The sequence below is a fragment of the Chroicocephalus ridibundus genome, chromosome 1, assembly GCF_963924245.1.
Source record: "Chroicocephalus ridibundus chromosome 1, bChrRid1.1, whole genome shotgun sequence".
NCBI lineage: Eukaryota > Metazoa > Chordata > Aves > Charadriiformes > Laridae > Chroicocephalus > Chroicocephalus ridibundus.
In genome coordinates, this window is record NC_086284.1 from 209,984,832 (window position 1) to 209,996,751 (window position 11,920).

The window sequence follows — 11,920 nt, forward strand, 5'->3', positions numbered from 1 at the left end:
CAATGTTCAAACAGGTTGTAAGAACATAAGGACTTGGAGCAGCCTACACTACTGGTGTCAAAAGAATGACTTTTACTGCCTAAAGAAATATCTGGAGGCATTACTATAAAACTCTCCATACTACTACATCACTGATCAAATGAGCAAATGACACAGATTACTTTCCATTCCTCCTAGAAGGCCATGATATTTCGGCTGTGGATTATAACTTTAGTAACATAAAAGGAGTATCAAGATGATGTAAGTGATTTACCCGGCCAGGAACATGTCTGAAAAAGACAGTCATTGGTTCCAACTTTAACTCAGACCAGAAGCATAATTTTATTTCACTGTTACCCTCTTACATCATATATATACAGCAAAAACACAATTATGAAAGAGGTTACTGAATATGTGCTCCATGAGGTTACGAAGTAAATAGTACCTCCAAGCTACCTTATGCTTTCCTGAGGCTTATGTCACTGTGTTTTACTAATGCTATACAGAAATTGAAAATAAACACTGAGTTTCAAATTAATCTTCTCTATATTAAGTTTAAATTTTAGGTGGGTAACTTTCATTCTGATTCACCCTGTCCATTACCCTTCCTGACTATCTTTTCACTTCTGGCAACTTCTGGCTGTCTAAATCAAGCATATCCACAATTAGGGAAACCAGAACCATGAAACTTCTCATCTCACACACAATGAGGAAATCCCCAGTATTCAATCCTCCTTCAGGCCTTCCTCCATACTAGCTATTTAATTTCAAACCCTGCTTTTACTTTTAGCTAATGGTTATCCCATTTAGCCTGTTTGGCATTTATGATCCTACACCAGGGAAAAGACTCACCAGGGAGTGTAAGAGCACCAGCACTCTTGATGCTTGAGCTGGATTCAGCATTAGCAAACAGCTTGCAAAGTGAGTAAGGTGAGATAATAAAAGCTGTATTTTGATGGGAATCACTTCGATTGGATGAGAGAAGGTGTCAGAGAGAGACCGGCTGGGAAACAGAAGCAGGATTTAGCAAGCAGATTAGAGAGAAGATACGGACAGATGGAGAATGTGAACAGAAATTGAACTGAGACCTGAATTCAGTCTGTACAAAATGCAAGAAGTTCTGGGGGAGGAGGGCCAAAAGGCAGGCTTCCTCTGTAGTCTCATACAGAAGGAGAGGAGGAATACGAGAGAGAAATTTCAGGCTCTGCATCAGTTTCACAGAGATGTCTAAGTCATATCCTGTGACAACATTTCAGACTTACCCATGTTTGGAGTTTCTAAATGGCTGACTTAGGCATCACAGCACTGAGCAAACTGGCTGCTAATTCCTGTCTCATATCTTCATTCTAAACACAGAGACTGTAAGCACTTACCATACCATTACGGATCCCGCTCCCTGAGCTGAACATTGCAGCTGGCAAATCACTTTTTTGACTTTCTGAAGAAAGTTTACCTGGGTACAACTCCATCTTGGTAACAGAACTGGAAATTATTTGGAGAAACTGAACTGAGAAGATTAGCACAAAAGAAAAACTATCTTGGTCTCCCCAGGTCAGATTTGAGAACTGTTGACAGGATATCTTCTGAAAGTCTGAATTGGTGTCAACAAAGCCATCCTTGTTCTGTAAATAAAAGGTTTGTCTGCACAATGTTGCCTATCCATCAGCAGCCATTCACCTTAAAAGCATGCCAGGAGAAACTGGAAACTATTGGAAAGAGGTGTTTGTTGTTGGTTTTTTTTTTTAATGATGTTTCAGTGAATTAAGTGAACATTTAATTTTATTATTATTATTATTTTATTTTTTATTGAGCTTTGGCACCTAGAAGCAATTTATAACCATAACTGTAACTGACATAACTTTTGCTGTGCAGAACTGATAAAAGGAAACTAGTACATGAGCAAATAATCCACTGTTTTTAATGAGATAAAAAAAGAAATAAGAACACAGAAGACTCAGAAGACAGGCTTTTTGATAGATCATGGGATTCACCTGACCAAAAGCAGTCTCAGTCATCTAGAATCTATTTGTAATCAATGGAAAAATGGGTGGGATTAGTCGCATTTTAATGTACAAATATAGAACAAGTAGATTAACTCTTGTTCCCGTGGAATATTTCTGCCTGCAGACTACAACAGGAATCTATAGTGACCAGGTCAGGTGTGATTTTACACCATCAATATCTAACATTAAATGTGATCTTTCCAATCCTTCATACCTTAACTAGGTAGCCTGTGTCCTTGTGTCAGTCAAGGAAGATGCTAGACCTCTAGGCTTCTGAAGAGGAATGTAAAGGAGGTAAATAAAATGGGAAGGACTTCCTTGACAGGGAAGGAATAAATGCCACGTCAGCTAAGGGACAGAAGGAGCAAGACTGGTGGTATTTAGGCTATTTGATTATGGACTTATTTTCTTTGTCTCAGCTTCCTATCTTTTAGATGAAGACTCTATCACTGAGGTCATTCCGGTTATAGAAAGAGCCCTATATGGTCTGAGTCTTTAGTTTACTTGAGCAGTCTGTGACAAATGCTGTATCAATACAAACTGACAGCAATGATGTGGATGATAATGTGTAAGAAGAGCCATGAATACTAAAGAAAGTTGTATTTAATTTTAGAATTTAAGTTTTAAAGATAATGCTATTACTCATACTGCTCAAGATATTCTTGACTGGGAAGGGACATAGTCCGTAGGCATGTAGGCTCTTTATGTTATTCCCAATATTCAGATATAACACAGTTTCACTAAAATGTATTGATTTTAAGGCACTTGTGCTACTGCAGTTATGAAATTTTTGTTCATATCTACTGGTGGACGAGAAGATCATGCTCAACATGAGCAGGGAATGTGCACTTGCAGCCCAGAAAGCCAACCGCATCCTGGGCTGCATCAAAACAAGCGTGGCCAGCAGGTCGAGGGAGGTGATTCTGCCCCTCTACTCTGCTCTTGTGAGACTCCACCTGGAGTACTGCGTCCAGCTCTGGAGTCCTCAACACAAGAAGGACATGGACCTGTTGGAATGGGTCCAGAGGAGGGCCACAAAGATGATCAGAGGGCTGGAGCACCTCTGCTACGAAGACAGGCGGAGAGATTTGGGGTTGTTCAGCCTGGAGAAGAGAAGGCTCTGAGGAGACCTTATAGCGGCCTTCCAATACGTAAAGGGGGGCTACAGGAAAGATGGGGAGGGACTCTTTATCAGGGAGTGTAATGACAGGACACGGGGTAACAGCTTTAAACTGAAAGAGGGCAGATTTAGATTGGATATCAGGAAGAAATTCCTTACTGTGAGGGTGGTGAGACACTGGCACAGGTTGCCCAGAGAAGCTGTGGCTGCCCCATCCCTGGAGGTGTTCAAGGCCAGGCTGGATGGGGCTTGGAGCAACCTGGTCCAGTGGGAGGTGTCCCTGACCATGGCAGGGGGGTTGGAACTAGATGAGATTTAAGGTTTATGGTCCAACCTGAACCATTCAGTGATTCCGTGATTCTGTAAATATCCCAGGCCACAAACTGAGACAATCCATTCCCTGCCTTCACTGGACATGAGGTGTGGTTAGCAGCTGTCCTGTTTACAATAATGTTTCACACGGTGAAAGACTATCATCTTGTCCAGTTTTGGTCTTCTTTCTAGATCAACACAGACAGATCCTTCAGCCTTTCAACCAATGTCTTGTCTAAATCTTTTATCCTTTCTCTTTTTCTTAACTTTGAATTTTTTCAGCCTCTCTATCTCTTAAGTGGTGATGATTTTAACTGCTGTAATAGTATTACAGTTGAAGTCTCACCAACCACCGAGTAGGGTAGAAAAATTACAACACATATCTTACACATGCACAACTTGTCAGCATTTCCCAAGAACACCACTGCCTTTCATGCAAGCACTTCATATTTTTAAGTCATATTCAGTCTGAACTTTTGCTACTATACTTGAACATTTTCAGTATGGCTATTGCCTAAACAGCTATATTTCTGAGTATTTTTTCTTTTGTACCTGCAGTGTGTGCATCATTACTGAATTTGATTTTGGAACATTGCTCTGAATTGCACTTCTGCTTACCAAAGTAATTGTGTTTCCTATATTGATCTGCAAATGTTGTATGAGTGCTTTCTCCATACTCTAAATTGCAATTTAATTATTAAAGAGTCAAGCCTATGAAAAACCTTTGTTTGACCCACTTAAAACTGCCTTCCAGTTTGACAGTGGCCAATTTGACCTAAGATATCTACTGCCAGCTGGCAGATGGAAAGCAAATGTCCATTAAAAAATAGCCATTGCAAAAATTTTACTTTATCAATAAATAATGTTGTGCTGGAATAAGAAAGTAAAGTACAGTAGAAGGGACTATTTTTCTCAGTATTTTATACTAAAATTTGATTTTGCAGCATTGATATGTAAACTCATATGCCTACACCTAGTTTAATTCATAACTATAAATAGTGATTTATCTCTACAAATTATTTTTAATATAAAATCACTGACTCAGAAAACCAATGCCTGCATAGAAGGATTTTGAGGATTAGAATCCAAGTAAAGTTAGCTCTAATACAGAGAAGCCTTATTAACTTAAATAAAACCCCCAAACTCTTAGATTTTATTAGTCCATATTGCAATTTGAAAAACTGTTAGCATGAGAGAATCTGGCCTAGTCAGTATTTCTAGAGATAAAAATTCAAACTTCAGAGCTTTGGTAGACGATTTCTGAAGTTAATGCAATGATGAATATTAACAACAGACATCTAGCCCAAAGATTACTGTCTACCTTCATTTCATCCTTTTTTTTTTTTTTAGTTTTACTTTTTTGGTGGTCTTATGGGGTACATCTACCTCTGCAGATATTTTTCATATTTTCCTTAGGGGCAAAATGTAGAGTTTTGAAATTTTTAGTAGTTCATATGCTAAAATAAATTAGTCTCCAGGGATAAGTATGTCCCTGGAGAAAGTATGCCCAGGTGTACTGGAGATGTACCCCTTTAAATTCTAAGGAATTGATTGCACAGAATAATTATCTTAATTATAATTATTTTAAATGCACTGATTTGTGTTAAAGGAGCATCCTAGAGGCCTCATATGCAGAGGAAAGGTAACCATTCACACAGTGGAGAATGAAGAGGCGTACAGAACATCTTTTTCCTGTTCTGAATATTTTGTTGTATTTAATTATATCTGATCATAAGTTTTGGATGTACTGTGGTTCTGGGTTTTTTTAGTAATCTTCATATAGGACATATGAGCTATCTTGGGTTTTTGCCAGTCTTGGATCACTTCCAAGCAACATTTAATCACATTTGGCTGATCAAGACAATATTTTACAAACTTAAAAATATTTTAATAAAATGATGGGAAAAAGTGTTGGAATTAAAGCTTGCATTTTGTTGTGAGATGAAGTTTGGACTACTTCGACAAGAACAAATTGGTTTTCTCTAGGTAGTGCACATTGCTACAGTTTGCAGGGAGGTTTTCATGCTTGCAAAGTAGATTCCTTCTGGAGAAATCTAAATAGGAAGCTCCGTCTCAAGTGTATCTCAAATGTGCCCAAATCCCAAACCAGTCCAAACGAATGACCGGCTCCCTTTGGACAACACCACAGTATGCTCACAGATACTTTAGCATCAGCTACTTTTATCCATCATTCTGCTTTTACTGTACCAAACAACTTGCTAACAAACCACTGCCAGTGCTTCCTTTCTAGGGCAATTTTTATAAACACTGGTCTTCTGCTGCTTTTGGAGACTGTACGTTCATTTGCTCAGTACAATATGATTTTCCTGTGCTTCAGTCGCAGCTGCTCATAAAAAAATGGACAGAATACAATGCAGGAAGCCTAACATCGGCAGAACATGCAAAATAAACTCTTTTGAGTTCAGTTGGGCAATTACTCTAGTAGAAATATTACCCTCCTACCACTTTTGATAGGAGATGAAAGTCTGAGGCAAAACAGAGTTGAAATAGGCCAAAACTCGCTGGTCAGTATGTGCCCCTCTGTCATTCTTCCGTGCCTGCTTGTTTCTGCTGTATACATTTATATGCTGTATTTATTAATTTAAAGCAGGGAACATGATATTGGCCTCTCTCCACACCCGAAACTCAAAGTATTCCTAAAATGGATAACCAAGATAACCAAGTCATCTGGAAATGATTGGAAAGATATTATTGTATCTTCAGTCTTCTTTGTCTTTTATGGAAGATAAAAGAGTGAGGAATAGGATTTGTGGCCAGGGGCTTTTTTAAAATGTGTATATGAGAGCTGGTTTAAGAGGAAGATGGATAGCCTGACAGCAGGTGAGAAAAGGCCCAAGTGACAGAAAACCTAGGCTCTTTATCAACTCTGCAATAAATCTCCTGCTTTATAAAAGATAGTTAAGGATCCCTTTTGAAAAGCAAAAGAGTGAATACCATAATAATGTTCTATTATGCATGAACGTCCCTTGGTTGAATAAAGAAGGTGTGAAATCAACTAATTGAAAAGTATCAGGCAAGACAGACTGACCCAGTAAAATGTGCTTTAGAAAATAATATTTATATGATATGTTGACCAAATGTGGGATAGTCTTTCTGTTTTGAAGAGCTGACAGATGGAAAAAAAGATGCCTCATTTGAGTCACATAAATGTTATTCCAAAGGATTTCAAATACAGCACAGGAAACAGTAGCTTGAAATGTTGACAGGACTCTAAATTGTAAATACTTCAGATCATTAGTGGAAAAAGTAATCTTAAATCTAGCTAAAACCACGTAGTTAAAGGAGAAGATATGTAAGTCCTATTTTACTATTTATACAGGGGTAGATTGTTTAGAATTGTTTCTAGATGTGAGTGAGATCCTCTTTTTAACTCAGTTTCCAGAGAATTTGTTTGAAACACACAAAAAGGCGCGTGACTTGATATTCAAGCACAAAAGGAACTCAGTGGGTACATCCACACCTTCTCTGGAATACTAGCCTGAATTAAATCTCAAAATAAGATCTCCTGTCCATAAGCAATGAACCAGCCTCATATGCAGCTGCAGGGGACTCTTTAGGGATGCAGAAACCTGTGTGCCTAATCAGGCCTGGTGACTTAACCTATTGCTAATTGTGTTGACGTACTGTCAGGTAGATACAGATATGCAGTTCACAACCTGCATGCAAACCATACAAACCATGCAAATCAGGCTGCTCCCAGACTGTTCTTTAAGACTGGTGTATGCACAGCCAAAATGGCAGACCAGTTGTCACCAGTGCCTGATGAAGAGTTTAATTAAACCACAGCCCATAGGTGTCACTTAGAAGCAAAGGAAAAAACACCTTTGCACTTTACATCTAGGTTACTCTAATATACTATCAAAGACTCAACATCCACCTCACTAACATCCATCTGTACTCATACCCAAATAGCAGCTGTTTCTGCAAAAGGTAATAGCTTCTTTATATTGAAATATAACTTTTACAGAAAACAAACTTTTTTTTTTGTTTTGTTTTGTTTTGTTGTTTCCTGGACTGAATCATGGAACTAAAATGGAAAATTGAAGTCACCGAATTAAGCCTTTTGCAGTTACAACCATGTGACCACTTATCTCTCAGACCACAAAACACCTCTGAATATTTCACAGTAACTGTAAGAGCTATAACAAAGTACCAACTCCTTTTAGCTGGAATCAAGCCCAGATAACAAGAAAACAAGGGAAACATCAATGTCCTGTCCTCCAACAACAGCAGAAATCTATTACCTGAAATTCTGCCATGACACTAAGAAAGGAACCTACTCCCTGCTTCTGAGGAAGGTAAACAAAGCAAAATACCCAACCTCAAACCATATAATTATCCCTGCTCTTTGTCTCTATTCATTACCCAAGCAGAACATTCCTTGCTGAAATACGAGCCTGGCGATCAGCTCAGTCCTGAATAAACAAACAAAACATCATGGATGTGATATATGGAAGGTTCTAATTCTACTGGGAGCAACTACCCTGTTTCCACTCTTCAGTGCCCAGAGGTACAGGATGTCTGACACAGCAAAGGACAGCCCAAATGACTGAAGTCCTAACCTTCAGTTTTAAAGTTGAAAACTTTATAATATCATAGAAGATAAAATGCAGATTAATGTGCTTTGTTCTCATTACTTTAAATTTATGCAATTTAATGAAATTTACACTTTTAAAATCAGTATAAAATCACTTCTGCTTTTACTACAGCAATAGATAAATTCCTGGAATTCTTACCTAAATAAAGACACAATCTTTTGGGATTTTGCTTGAATTCATTATCTTTTTTACTATAGTATAGAGATCTGAATTATATTTGCCTTACAAGTACGGCAACTCACATCAGATAAAAATTTCAAGAGAAGTTTCTGTTAACTCTCTTAATAAACAGATTGATAGAATTTGTTCTAAGTGTTGAAGCTTAAATGTACAATTTATACCCAGAAGCTGACAGGCTGTTGACAGATGTGTCTTTGCATTAGCTTCACAAATACAAACGCTTCTGCTGAGTCTTTATGCAACTGCTTAGCTGTAGATGTTGTATGTGTGTGATAGTTCATGTGCAAGATCTTCTGCGATTTGCTTCAGTTTAGTTGAGCAGGCATTTTGCATCCAAAGGCAAAAGGAAGACAATTTCCATCTTTGATTACACATATGCAATGTGTACAAATGCCAAAGTTGACTGTGACTGGCATGTGACTTGATTCTGTGATGCATCGGTGTAAAGTTCTTTATTAAACTAGACATGTACTCACAATTTTTTGTTGCTGCTGAATGGGCGAATTTCAATCTCCACTTCCAAACTCTACTAACGCTTCCTGGTGCCCTCATGGAAACCACTGCTATGGCTTTGCACTCTGTGGAATCCTACCATGCTGGGCTGTAGGACAGTCTATCAAAGTCAGTGCTCACGGCCACTGGGAGCTCAAGTGGCACAAAACTCACGAAACAGGAAAATTAGGTATCTTTGCAAAGTATCAATTCCAGATGGGTGGCTTCCACAACTTTTTTCAGTGCTGTCAACCTGTAGCTCACAGTTTTTCCTTGACACAGTTATACTTGATTACTAATATACATGACAGAAATGTATAGCACATAAGAGGTACCAAAGGGAACATAATGGAAAGCAATTACTTTGGATTAATAGGAAGCCACCACTTATGTTCATTCAAGGGTTCATATAGAGGTAATGACTATGATAGATAGTAAATGAAAATGCAATGTAAACATATAACTTCTTCTCTGAAAATTAAATGTGCCATCACTGAAAGCAATACTATCTGGATACTTATTATTATTATGTGATTAGCCACCATGTTATTTTTCAGCCTTTGACTTATACTAGATTAGATAAAACATTGTAATAATTTCCTATAAAAGGTGCATTAAAGAATGAAATTATATTTAAAGCAGCAGTTCTAAAACATAGAGACATAATTTAATCGTCTTATTCATAGTCTCCATAATCTTTTTTCTTGAAATGTTGTAATATATTTTTCAATGGAAGAATTACATGAATGATAGAAGCATATTGCCTGAAGGACAAGGTATCTTTTCATTGTAATCCTTAGAAAGAAACCAATTTTATTCTTACCCTTTTAGTCCCACTGACTGCATAAGGATCAACTTTTTTTGATAAACTGTCATAAAAAGAAGCCTGTGAAACATATACATGAACACATGAACACCCTTTTCACTGGCAATGTTTATGAATGCAGTCAAAGACATAACCCTGAAACAAGAGCTATTAAAAAACTGATGGGATATTCATTCATGCAAAAAATATTCACATACACACTCCATTTGCCTAAGGTAGTGAAAGATCAATCTTTCACTTCCATTTCATTCTTTTATGTTCGGCTCCAGTAAATTGTCTTTTCCCAAGTGAGCTGTTTCACAAGTTTTTCTGCACTGAACTTCATTGTTTTGAATGATATAACTGATCCCCTCTACCTTTCCCTTTTTATAACTATGCAATAAGGAACTCCCCAGTCATGAGGCACAAAAGCGTACACAGAGAATTAACAGACAAGGACTTAAGCTGTTGTGGGCACTGTACAAAGAATGAAAAAAACAGTCCCAGTGCCAAAAACATTTTAAAGTTGAGGAAACGTCTTACATTCACACTTAGCAGGATAATCCAAAAGCAATCCTGTATTTAAACTCAAGTATAACAATGATATGTTGCTATAACAACAGAGTTCTACAATTGTAAATTGTACAATTTACACTTTGTCAACAGTGACACTGTGTGTCAGGAAGAATTTTCGAGTGTGACAAAAGCTACAAAAGAAGAAATCACTGTCCACTCTTTCCTGTGCTTCCAAGATGTTACAGTACTAAGACCAGGTTCTCAGCCAGTATAAACAAACATACACTGGAGAGAATGCTATAAATCTTGTGGAAACTAGGAGACTATTTTATCTTATACCACAGATCCCTCCTTCCCAACATAACCGGACTAAGTAACCAAGAACTGAAACTGCAAAAGCAATTTATACCCATATTTCCAGATGCTGATAAGGTCATTAGATTACTTTCTGTACGTGTCAATCTAAATATTTTCTTTGTTTGTCATATATCACTTTTTCTCCTTTACATTTCATGTACCTGGTCCCAGCCTAAGCAAACTGAACCTCAGATTAACAAACTTAATGAACAGAATTCTATCAGAAAGAGAGGGTGTAGCAGGCTTAATGCTTAGTGTAACATCAGAGCTGAAAGTAGCCACGATAGTCATGGGAGATATACTGAGAAGCTTCCTCACCATATACTGCATGACACAGTTAGTGCAGCCCATTTTACATCCATGGAAGTTTTTTACTTTCCTTGCACTTGTCTACTTGCACCCCATGTTCCATAAAAACGTCCACCTCATTTATTTGGACTGTAAGTACTTTGAGACATGGGCTATTTGCTGCTCGATGGCTGCATGCTAATAAGAACAATATAGCTCATTATTGTTGGGGCCCAAGGAAAAATGGTAATAAACATGTAGGTAAAAAATAAACAATGATGTACAAGCCCTTTGTTTCCATGTCTTATTAATGAATACTGTATGTGTTTAAACTTTACTGTAAAAACCTTTAAACAATCAGCTGTTTATAGAATTTAGCATCCATTATACAAAGTATACAATTCATATCAAAGATATATGTATGTATGAAATAAGTGAACTGAACAACTTTTCTTCAGTGATAGTTTCACTACACTGGCAGTTATTTTAAAATATTGCACCTACTCTCCAATATCCAGTAGAACTCAACACTTTCTAACTCATGAGCAATGTTCTTCCAAACCCTCTACATGAAACCGTAGTGCTGATGCTACCTACAGTTTCCCCCACTATGCCAATCCTGCATTAGGGAAATGATGTTGATATGGAGCGCCAATGCCACGACTAGAGTTTTCCCTTCAAACTTCCAAGTACTGTTTTCCAAGCAGTAACAGCGTAGGAAGCTGCAAAAACTGCTTACAGTGGGAGCCTTGGAGGGTATAACCAGATAATTCTGCATTTGAAAGCCACCACAAATTACCAAACATAGAGAACAAAACTTTTTTCTATGCAGGCTGTACTAATCACTCATGTATTCACACATAACAACAAAAGATAAAAATTGCTGAGGAACTCAAATAGCAACTCTTCTAGAGCTCTCACAAATAAGACACTGACCCTGCAACTGACAGAAGGGAATGGACTCGGACAAAAGGGTAACCAAGAACATGTTAAATTATAAAGGTATTTTTTTAGACAATACTTCTTCTCCTTACTCATAATTAATGGACTGATTCCGAAATCAGAGATCTTACTTCTCAAGGAAAAGGAATTCTGCAAAAATTAAAAAAATTAATCTTGATGATGTCAGCCTTATTCAAAATTGCCTCCTCTGACCCCATAAGGAACAGCCCTCAAGACTTGAAGAACTTCTTGATAACCCTCCTTATCCAAAACAAACAAACAAACAAAAAAAACCCCAGAAATGGAT

At 37.6% G+C, this 11,920-nt stretch overlaps 1 protein-coding gene across 8 annotated transcripts in view; it reads right to left on the reverse strand.

The window, feature by feature from the left end:
- PCLO (piccolo presynaptic cytomatrix protein) overlaps window positions 1-11,920 on the reverse strand; it is a 370,979-nt gene that overhangs the window by 177,856 nt on the left and 181,203 nt on the right. The window lies entirely within an intron of this gene.